We start from the raw sequence: 12060 nt of genomic DNA on the forward strand, positions 1-12060 counted from the left end.
CTATACAGATCACACTTGATGATCAAATAGTGCCTTCTGTTCTGGGGTTCTGTGAACACCTTCCTGCAGCACATACAGGAGTCAGCTGGAGGCATTTTGCTGCAAACTGGTGCCTGAGCCTTACTGAAGGCATTTTTTTTGACTGATGACAGTGCTGAATTTAGCGCCACAGGGAAAAAGTCACATGTGATTTTGAAGCTTTTTGAAAACGACACTCTAGGTGTGTTCTTCACAGGTGTGAAGCTTCTCGTTAGACACGGCATCGACGAAAGTTTCAGACAAAAAAAATGCTTATGTGACCCCATAACATTTTCTCCTTGAGAAATGCATGTACAACTGTCCCATTAATGGCTAACCCCTGCAGAGGAAGAGTTGTGGGGAGCTTGGGGCAGCTTGGAGGTTGTGGGGGGCCCGGGTAATTTTGAAGCCTGGAGAAGACACTGGCGCCCATAGTAGTGTTGGAATCAAAGCAGCCTGGGATGGGGAAGGAGAATACAGAGAGGCTGTCATATCCGATGGGAGACAGAACCAGCTGAGGAGCAAAGATCAATGGTTCTTTCCACTAGGGAAACTGTGTAAATTAAAACCAAAAGTCCTTATTTAACATTCAACAACCACTAAAAAATGGAAACAAAATGAGTAAAAGTTGTGACACCCAGACTGCAATTCTCTGGGAAAAGCGGCCCTGACAGCAGGATAGACACTCAGGGCTAGAAACCTCCCAGCACTGGCCTTGGAACAACGATCAGAAAGAAACATTGAATTTCTGCAGTGTTGCCTGCCTGTCCATGTACCCCCCCGCAGTCTCCATCCCGCACATCCTCCAATGCTACCACACAATGATCCCACTCACCCAGGACAAACACCAAGTGCCGGACACAAGACACAGTGACAGCTCGTACAAATATCTCCACAGCTTAAGTTTAATTCTGAGTCTGGCTGCACCGGGAAAAATGGGGGATGGAGAAGGAGCAGCCTTCACAGCCTTTCCGGGGGTGAAGGGAACTGCAACAGCAGCTCAGGATGTGCAAGGAAGGAGAAAGGGACAGACCCGAGGGGAGGGGAGAAAGGACGTAGAGACTAAAAGGAGCCAGCACAAGTAATTCTTCCTCAAAATGGCACAAAGCTTTAGTATATTCTCGCCAATTGTAAACCCAGACACAACTTCCTGATGTTGCTTTTGCATGTTGGCAATTGCTGAAGTTGCTACATGGCTGTTGTGGGATTGGTCACAGGGGGAGAAATGGCCTGGCTGGAGGAAGATGTTAGAGACAAACTTCTCTGGCACCAGAGATTGTAGGAGGCCTCGTTATACCTGTTTGGTTTCTGAATTAGGCAGGATGACCATTTCTTATTTTACCCTGTTTCAGGACTCTGTGCCACTGTGATCTGGATACGGCACATCCCGCCCCCCCATACACACACTGCGATTCTGGATCTCCACCAGTGAGATTTCCAACACTGCCTGGTTTCCTCTAAGCTGAAAACATGCTTTTATTTTTACTGTATTTTTGTGCTTCTCGTCATCTACAGAACTAGAGATGGAGGAGAGCAGAGACAGAGTAGATTCCTCCTCCTCCCACCGAGAAAATTGTCACCTAAATTGTTTTGGACCTGTAAGCTGTGAGTTTAAGATTTCAGCTACTCTCCTCTCAGTTGGAGTCACTGGAAGCTCATGGCCGGAGAAAATCAGACCTTTTGTTTAAGTCCCTAAATGTGGGTTTGGGGTGAAATCCTGGCCCTGATGGGAGTTTTGCCATTGATCTGAATGGAACCAAGATTTCACCCTTAATGTTCAAGTTTAGGCTCCCTGCTGTGAAAATCATGGCTTCAGGTCCTGCAGCAGCAAGAGCTATTCAGCTTGGTGACTGGCAGCATTAGGATCTTCTGATAGCAGAGAGGAGGAAAAGAGTCAAAGATGGAAGAGAATGACGAATGGTGAGAATCAACAACCATCCTGATGGAAAATAGGTCTGAGAGCATATGTCATCAGCGCTGGTGGTCTGGAAGTCACAGAAAGGCCGAGTGATGGGGTGTGTGGAGATGGAGGAAGAGAGGTGATTCTGACAGAGATCAGGTGATGAAACTTAGCAATGTAGAGGGCAGTGCTTGGTGATGCAGTGATAAGACATAAGATGTGAGGAACTTCTGAAACTGTGAACTTCCACAAGGCTCAGTTCAACCAAATAGGGGCAGAGCACTCTTGATTATCGAGGAAACATGCAGGTTTAAAGTCAGTGGCCCCAGGCGATCACATTCTGCAGATGTATTTTCCCACTTTGTTACGAAGTTCTTTAGTTTTGACCCCATAAATGATGGGGTTGAGCATGGGGGGCACAAGGAGATAGAGGCTGTCCAAGAGGATGTGAATGTGGCCAGCGATGTTCTGACCGAACCTATGTGTCAGGGTGGAGAAGAGGACGGGAGAATAAGACATCAGTATCACACAGATGTGGGCTGTGCAGGTGTTGAGGGCTTTCTGATGGGCTTTCTTGGAGGAGATTCTCAGGACGGCCCTGATGATCTGCCAGTAGGTTAGGCCAATGAGTGTCAGGTCTCTGTGAGTGCCAACATGCAGAGCAGCAGGTACATGGGCTTGTGCAGGGTCTCCTCTTTGACGACAACAAACAGAAGTGTGAAATTTCCCAAGAGACTGATGATGTAGAATGTAGAGAAAGGGATGGAAAACCAGATGTGGGCAGCTTCCAGCCCTGGGATGCCGTTTAGGATGAATGTTATTGGGCCGGAGGAGGTAAGGTTGAAAGCTGACATGAGTGGGTCTGGTCACGGATCATGCTCAGAAATATTCAGATGCCTGTGAAGGGAAGCCCAATGAGGGGGTTACACACGTGATAAGAAAGAACACTTTAAATATTTTATAGTTCCAACAATCTAGAAATGGGGGTGAGCAGTGAGGTGAGTACATTATTCTCCTCTAGATGGCACTGGTGAGGCAACATTTGGAGTATTCTGTCCAGTTTTGAGTCCCCAACTACAGGCAGAATGTGTATAATTTGGAGAGCATCCAGTGGATGTAGTAAGAAGTGAGAACTTAAGGCCTGTAAAACAGGCTAAGGCCTAAATGGAAAAAGCCGAGTGAACAGAAGTATAAGGGGTCACTCAAGTGAACTGAAACTGGTGCAGGAAAGTGCTGATACTGCAAGATTGTAAGATTGCCAAAATATTACTAAAATATGTAGTAGGTATAGGAGGTACTAAGATACTAACTCTCTGAAATGACACTTTTATGGATAGAAATGATACATGGAGTGGTGTTGCCCAAATCAGCCAATCAATGGAAGAAGGTGGTATTAGACTACGTCAGGAGGGTGGCAACTACCTACGTCAAAGGGGGCAGAACGAAAGAGTGTGTAACAATGTATAAAAGAGGGTGTCAGAGGGAATACCGGCATCCGGTCTAGGCGATAACGGAAAGTCCCATCGTTGGGCCGAGACCATTGTAATGCCACCTGTGTGAAACTGACCCAGAGATACTCTGTAAGTCACTTCTCATTGTGCTGCACGCAATAAACCTGGCCTGGGTGCCTTCGTTGCTCAGCTAATCTGTGGTCGTGTCAACTCATTCTATCGTGAGAGCTGTCTCCGTTTCCTGATCAGAGCTGGGACAGCATCTACACAGGGACACAGGCACGCAGCCTACACTGATAAACATCGGTGACCAACACACCGAGAACAACAGTGGAGTACAACAAAAAATATTAGGGGGCTGGAGCACATGACTTATAAGGAGCAGCTGAAGGAACTAAGCTTGTTTAATCTGAGGAAGAGAAGCACGATGGGGGAGTTGATAGCAGTGTTCAACTATCTCAAGCAGGGTTCCACAGAGGATGGAGCTAGGCTGTTCTCAATGGTAGCAGGTGATAGAATTAGGAGCCATGGTCTCAAGTTGCAGTGGGGGAGGTCTTAGTTGGATATGAGGAAAATCTTTTTAACTAGGAGGATGGGGAAGCACTGCAATGGGTTACCTCTGGAGGTGATGGAATCTCCATCCCTTGAGGTTTTCAAGGCCCAGCATGAAACAGCCCTGACTGGGATGATTTATTTGGGGTTGTTCTTGTTTTCAGTATGGGATTGGATTAGATGACCTCCTGAGGTCCCTTCCAAACCTAATATTCTACAATTTTTACAAGACAGCAAATTAGTTAGGGCATAGACCCGTCCCAAAACATTCTTAGAGGGAGCTTAGCAAACCCAGTGAACAATGAGCATGATGGGAGATGACGTTCTATGTCAATAAGTAAAACATATACGCCTAATGGAGGGAATAGCTTGAACTCCTCAAACACCTTAGAAGGTTCTAATTTAACTGTATGAACTCAGGACAGGGACTTGGTGTAATGGTTTACAGCTCTGTGAAACCCTGCTGAAAGTGTAAGTAGGGAAAAAAACTAAGCAAAACCTTGGGACACAGGAGGGGTGGGATGGGGAATAATACTGAAAATTCAATGGCATGTGATCAATATATCAATGCTTCACCCTCCTCTGGACTTCTGTGTGCAGTAGTGAGCACCCTTCTTAAACAGGATTTTGCAGAACTAGAGGGGTTGAAGGAAGGGCAACGAGACAGATCAAGGGCCTGGGGAAACTCACCTAGGGAAAGAGGATGAAAAATCTGGGATGGTTACCTAAGAAAGAAAGGAAATAAGGGGGATTTGAGAAGAGCCCATTAAATGTTGACTCGTAGACGGTACATGAAGAATGTGTTCTCTCTGTCTCGTAACACAAGGTCAAAAGGATATTCAATTAAATCAAAACATGGCGAAGGCACAACGGATTACAAAATGAATGTTTTCTTCACTCAATACATAATTAGACAGAGAAACTCATTGCCAGAAGATGAAGTCGAGGGCAGGAGTTAAGAAAGACTCGGAAAGGTTTTTTGGACATTTACATGGATAGTAAGACTCTTCCTTTACAATAGATACAGCTAAATAAATATCTGGAAAGCCTGTATGCCTGCATGTTTGAGGGCACAAGCCAATCTCTATCTAGGTGACACCCTCAAGACGGTCAGGTTTTCCCCCAAACACCTTCTTTGGCACCTCTGGGCACTAGCTGTCAGAGAGAGGACATTTGTCTAGAAAAACCATAGATTTGCTCTGCGATGCAATTCCTCTTTTGGAAATGAGCCACGTTTGTCCCATGGAAATACACATTATCATGCCAGGCTGGGACTTTGTGCTCTGCTACTTCCCTTGTTTCTTTTGGTGAGATACATTTAGTTTTTCTGCTTTATTAACTGACAAGGGTAAGCAGAGACACCCATCAGCAACTCAGCTGCTTACCCTTCTCAGGGCTGAATACTGATAATGTCTGCAAATGTCAGAAAACATTGGGGGAACTATGGGAGTGTATCATTCGTACCCTGACCTGATGGCTACCTAGTGGACACTTACAGCAGGCCTGGTGCTGGACACCGGGTCAAGTGAGGCTGCCTACAGGGAGCTGGAAGGTGGCCACTTTCACTCAGGCGCCTCACTGGCGGCGAGTTCCCGGGACTTGACCGCCATCCACTAGATAGTAGAAAGTATTCAAGGTCGTAAACAAGATAGTTGTGTGAGCTAAGAAGCTACCAGTAATATGTAAGCTGTTCCCGTGTGAAGTAGGTGAAATCATATAATAGCCAATCAGCAATTGTGTGACCATTGTATGCAAAGATGATAAAAAGGTATATAAGCTGGAGAACAAGATGGAATAAACGATTCTGCTTGCAATCATATTGGTTGTTGTGCTTTATCCGTCCCGCATCCTCTGCCATCAGCAGTGGAATCCTCCCTCGTCCTCTGCTATCAGCATTGGAACCCGACAAATGGTGACCCCGACGTGATAGCAATTCAAGTGGATTGGATTGTGCATCGGGCAGGGAGAAGAAACGCGGGAGTTATAGCCGCTGCAGGAGGTACTGCGCTGGACGCAGCTCCTGGTCGTCCAAGAGGGACGTGTATGAGCTCACAGGAGATACTGCGGTGAAGGCAGCTCCTGGTTGCCCAGAGGCAGGCGTGGTCGCCCAGAGAGGCAGGCGTGGTCGCCCAGAGGCAGGTGTGGTCGCCCAGAGAGGCAGGCGTGGTCGCCCAGAGGCAGGCGTGGTCGCCCAGAGAGGCAGGCGTGGTCGCCCAGAGGCAGACGTGTTCGCCCAGAGACGTGGTCGTCCGAGAGAGACGTGGTCGTCCAGAGGCGTGGTCGTCCGAGAGGGACGTGTTTGAGCTCAAAGGTGAGCGGCTAATTAATTAAGTATGGGAAACGCTGCATCAGCTGAAGAAAAAACGGTGCTTGAATTTTTTATATGTATCGCGGAGCGCCAAGAGGAAAAGGTGTCCCCGGATAAATTATCTTGCTTATTGAAGTGGGAACTAAGAAGGGGATTTTTTGTAAACTCAAGTACTGTATTTGATAAGACTGTCTGGGAATACTTGGGCTCCGACCTATGGGAGTCGATAGCCCATGGCAACAAGGAAGCCTTTGCCTTAAGTCAGACCTGGAATAAGGCAAGGAGGATGGTGAAGAACCTTGCGGCTGAAGCGGGGGTACAAGCGGCAGTGAGAGAAATATTTCAAGTGGGAAATGAGACGCCTCATGTATTGCCAGTAGGGAACGAAGTGAGTGTGGAGACCTGGACCGCAGTTCCATACCTCCGCGAGGAGATTGGTCGGTGACGGCCAAAGCGTGTGATAAATACTGGCACATAGGAAAATAAGACTCCTAAAGAGACCTCTACCATGGGAAATGAAAGAAATACTAAGTGGCAGGTTTCTCTGAAGAAGTACAGAAGTACTGAGTGGCAGTCAGACTTCTCTTATGTGGTATAATAAGTGTGTGAAAAGGATCTTAAAAACTGTTTGTAATTAGGTGCTACCTTAAGTGTTTCAAGAGAGAGAGAGGAGATTTTTTTTTTCCTTTCTTTTTCTTCTCTGTTTCTCTCTCCTTATCTCTCTCTCCGTTTCTCTTCTCTTGTTTCTAAAAACCTTTGAGAGAGGGGGAGGGAGTGGGTAAACATAATGGGAAATTGTAAAAAATAAGGATCGGGCCCTTAAGCATTTTGGTTCGAACAACATGGTTTATGGCCAAAAGGAGAAAGGGGGGCCAAAGATAAAATGCAAACAAGGTGAAAACTCTAAAGAAAGACTGCATAAGTCCCAGGTAAGGAGTCTAAAGGACTCCAAAAAGGAAAAAGTGAAAATTTAGATAAAGAGTATATAGAGAGGTCGGGGCCGGGGTTGGGGAGTAGGACGTGGTACCTTTTTGGCCCCAGGAGATTCCTCCTGCCACTATTGTGGACAGTTGGGACACTGGAAAGCAGAATGTCCAAGACGATCTGGCCAGTCGGAGTGGACATTTGGGCCACCACCACCTCCTCCCCGAGACCAGACTCAACCTCTATATTAGGACAGCCTGGGAAATAGTAACTTCATTAATGCACCCTTTTTGTTAATAGATTAATCAGGTTTTTATGTGTTTTGTTTTATTGATGGAAAACCAGTAAAATGTTTTATAAACACTTTCTAGACACTGAAGTCAGCAGATCCACCTTAAAAGTTTAGGAGTTTTCTCTATTCCCTTATCAAGGAAGAATGTAAACCAATTAATGCCGCATCTAGTGTCTAAACCACTATCTGTTTCTTTGAGATCTATTTTTAATTAGCATGCTTTTCTTTTAAGTTTTTATTTTTTAGTTAACCTGGTAGGTAGACATTTATATTGTAAAATTTGATTGTACTATTGATTGTTTACCAGATGGGATTAATTTGTTATTTTCCTTGTGAAAATGAAAATTCTATTTTGGCTGTATTTCTTGAATAGGGACAGGATTTTGAAATATCCAGCATACAAAAGGAATATGTCCTGTAATTTCATCTTCTCCTTAAACACGGAATTATTGTGCCTATTTGAATCCTCTAAAACACCCCAATTTTTCCTGTTAGAAAACCTGGAAAATATTTATTGCTTTGTGTAAGATTGTGTGGGGATAAGTATAAGATCATTGCCTGTTACAGTAATGCCATGGACCCTGTAGCTGCAGGGCTTCCACCTTGTCTCCGTGCCATTGCAGCTGTAGCTGCCTTGGGTAAAACCTCGGAAACTTTGATTCTTGGTTCTCCACTTATTATTTTTGTACCTCATATTTGTTTAACAAAATATAAAATTCTTTTGTTGTTTGCAGGTCATATTATACTCACCCGATGTCCAGTTTTTGATCCTGCCTCATTGTTATCCACCCTTTGGAGAACCCAAAATTGATTTTCTATGTTATTGGCTCCTGTCAAAGAAATTCTAAAGGTATTCTTGTGGCTGATTATGCTGTTTGTTCTTAACATGAGGTAATTAAAAGTAACCCTTTCCCTTCTGTGAACCCTGATCAAGAAGCTAATTTTTTTTTTGTAACTACAGTTTGTATCCTGACCGAAGGTAAATTTGTTAATGATTCCCATTATGCCTTTGGTGTTGTTCATAATTATGGTTAATTCTAAAAACAAAAAGGCTTCCCCACTTTGGGAGGCTTCCATATTAAATGAATTTTATGTTGCTGCTTTATAAATATTGTATAGTTATTTTTTATTATTGTTGTTGTTAAATGTTTAGTTTATTGGTATGTTGTAACAGACTCTGCTGTTAAGGCTGCAGTCCTTTCTGCATTTTAGGCCATATTTATGTTGTTTTGTGTTTATATTGGTCCAGTTTAATATGTATTAGTAATTGTATGTTTATTTTTGAATGGGTAAAAGTTTACCCATGTGCAAAGGCTGACACTATTATAGTCAGCGAAAGGCTTGTGAAGGAATTTATCCCTTGCTTTGGGATCCCTCTGTCTACCAACAGTAACAGGTCAAGTTATAAAAGAAGTTTGCAAGGCTCTTGATATCCAACAGAACTTTTATTGCCCACATCACCCTCAGTCTGCAGGGGCAGTGAAAAGACAGAATGGTGTTCTGAAAAAATAAACTAGCCAAAATTTGTCATGAAACCAGCCTCAAATGGCCAGATGCCCTGCCTTTAGCCCTTATAAGTATAAAATCATCATGTAACTAAAAGACTGAACTCTTACCACACAAGATCCTAATGGGCTGACCCGTGAGGCTTTCTAGCTCTCCACCAGTATCAATTCACCTAATGGATATTAATTTAGCTGATGAAACTGATTTGACTTATTGTCAAGCATTAATGAAGTGTGTTAAGGCTTTTCGTTCACAGGTCCAAGAAGCCCTTCCCCAAGACCCTCAAACAGCATGTCATGATCTACAGCCCAGTGATTGGATTCACGTAAAGGGTCCACCAAGACAGACAGCCCTGAAACTGTGTTGGAAAGGCCCACTCCAGGTACTTTTCACCACTAACACTGTTGTAAAGTGCCAAGGTTACCAGTCCTGAATACATGCCTAACACTGTAAAAGAACCTCTGCACCTGTAATGACAAGGTCAGTGGAACAGGGTGCAAGTGCTTGTAACCTCTCCCCTGCTCAAGAAAAGGATTTGCCACTCCAGAGCGAAGAGGATTTGAAACCACTCCAGAGCGAAGAGGATTTGAAACCACTCCAGAGCGAAGAGGATATACCACGATGTCATCCCTACCACCAAAGACTTAAAAACTCCCCAGATCACTGGTTCCCTAAATGGGTATGGCTAGTGATCTTTTGGATGTTCTGTATTGGCCTTATCTGGATGACTTTATTTTGATCCAAGTTCCTGATTAACGGTACACCTGTCGAGGAAATCCCCAAGATCCATGGGGAAGAAGACCAACAACCTGATGACTTTGAGGTACAATTACAACCCAAGCAACTAAACCATAAAAGACAATGCTTCTTGGACTATACAGACACATCTTTATAATTAATTAATCAATTACAAACAGATTTCAATGTGTCTAACTGTTGGATTTGCAGTCATGTTCCCTTGCATTTTGAAGAAGGTATACCCGTGGTTCTGATTGTGTTAACCACCATGTAGTAAAGAGATTGAGAAGTTAACACTACAGAGTTTGGAGGGACAGTTAAAAGTGTGAAAAGTGTTATAGGAAGAGAATTTTTGAATTTTTTTTTTTTGCAGCCTTCTGAAGGAAAAACAGGCCCTTCTCCCAAATAATTGGTCTGTAAATATGTAAATAATCAATTGTAATTAATTGCTGCAGGCTAATAGACAATCTGATTTAAATCATTTGAATATGGACAATTCAGTCAAAATTACTAAAAGAACTACTAATTTAATGCACATGACATTTTACAAATCGCATCATTATTCCATACCATTTCCCAAGATGATATTTCATGGGGTTTCACAGATTTATTTTATGCCTTAATTTTATGGCTACCAAATTTATTCTGGCTTACGTAATTGTTTGTGTGTATAATTTGTTTTATTGTTATTTTTACCTGTTGTTGTTTTTAGTGTTTGGGTACTTTGCCCTCTGTTTGCTCTGTTTTTAGTTGGTTTGTTAAGGCCAGGGTGCCTGTCGTGCAAATGTTAACTTAAGTTGAAATTATTAAATTTAAGCAAAAGCTAGCTCAGGTTTATAAGTGAGCCACACTGGTATTACAGTATGGCTCAAAGGGGGGATTGAAGGAAAATAATTGTCTGCTTGATTATAGTCACTTTATTTTAGTTTTTTGAGTGTTCTGCTTTTTGCTGAAATCACCCCCCTTCCTTTTCCCATAGTGTTTGATTTTTTGCCAGGGTCAGAGACAGGGTAAGGAGAGAGCCAACTAGTTTTAATTAGTCATATAGCCTTCTGAGGGAGAGATCAGACAACTTTAATAGAAAAGTAGAAATTTTTTGTTCATATGTTATCTGTTATGTATATTTTTTAAAATAGAAATGTATAAGTTAATGGTAATAGTAGTAATATTTTGAATATACCTATAAGTATCAAAAATTTATGCATATGTAATTTTTTTTTGTCTTGTTTGTATAAATATGTAAAAAAGCATGTCTTCAGGGTCTCACACTGACCACATGCTGGGAAGTGTAAAAGAAAGGGGGGAGCTGTGGGGGTATATTATCCATATGCTGACCTAACGGCTGCAGAATCGTGCAGCTATCGATTTTTTTTGTTGGCACAGGGACACGGTTGTGAGGATTTTGAAGGCATGTGTTGTATGAATTTATTAGATCATTTATATTCTGTTTATGCTTTATTGCAACGCCTTGCTGATAATATGCATAAGATCACGCGAAATGTTAATCCCTTTTGGGAGTGGCTTAGTAGCTTTGGCTGGCCCTTTTGGCTTGTTTTGTTTTTTTTTTTTATATAGGCATTATTGTTGTGGGGATTGTATTTCTTTTGTTTATTTGTGTCCCCTGTTTTATTCGTTTATTGCAAGGTAGTCTGGAGTGTTTTGTTGAGCGCCTATTTAAAAGAAAGGGGGGAGATATGGGAGTGTATCATTCGTACCCTGACCTGATGGCTACCTAGTGGACACTTACAGCAGGCCTGGTGCTGGACACCGGGTCAAGTGAGGCTGCCTACAGGGAGCTGGAAGGTGGCCACTTTCACTCAGGCGCCTCACTGGCGGCGAGTTCCCGGGACTTGGCCGCCATCCACTAGATAGTAGAAAGTATCCAAGGTCGTAAACAAGATAGTTGTGTGAGCTAAGAAGCTACCAGTAATATGTAAGCTGTTCCCGTGTGAAGTAGGTGAAATCATATAATAGCCAATCAGCAATTGTGTGACCATTGTATGCAAAGATGATAAAAAGGTATATAAGCTGGAGAATAAGATGGAATAAACGATTCTGCTTGCAATCATATTGGTTGTTGTGCTTTATCCGTCCCGCATCCTCTGCCGTCAGCAGTGGAATCCTCCCTCGTCCTCTGCTATCAGCATTGGAACCCGACAGGGAACATAAACAATTAATAGGACGGGTCAATGAATAACAGCAATCAGGACTTGTGGGTAAACTGGGTCGAAGCAAAGGATATGCATTCTGAGAACAAAGAAGGTAGGCGATACTTACATGTTGCGGGACTCTCTTGTCGGAAGCAGTGACTCAGAACAAGATTTGTGAAGGGGTAATTAGCTAAACATGAGCTCCCTGCGTGACCCTATGG

The 12060-nt window shown here is 43.3% G+C and overlaps 1 long non-coding RNA gene across 1 annotated transcript; it reads left to right on the plus strand.

Moving 5' to 3' along the window:
• Nucleotides 1–5369: 5369 nt before the first annotated feature.
• Nucleotides 5370–11757, plus strand: LOC137159995 (uncharacterized). Its single transcript, XR_010921772.1, has 2 exons — nucleotides 5370–6060; nucleotides 6125–11757. It is a non-coding gene; the product is annotated as an uncharacterized lncRNA (long non-coding RNA).
• Nucleotides 11758–12060: the final 303 nt, after the last annotated feature.

This window comes from Emydura macquarii, unplaced genomic scaffold, assembly GCF_026122565.2.
Source record: "Emydura macquarii macquarii isolate MOO-44397 ecotype Brisbane River unplaced genomic scaffold, CSIRO-AGI_Emac_v2 contig_2065, whole genome shotgun sequence".
Classification (NCBI taxonomy): domain Eukaryota; kingdom Metazoa; phylum Chordata; order Testudines; family Chelidae; genus Emydura; species Emydura macquarii.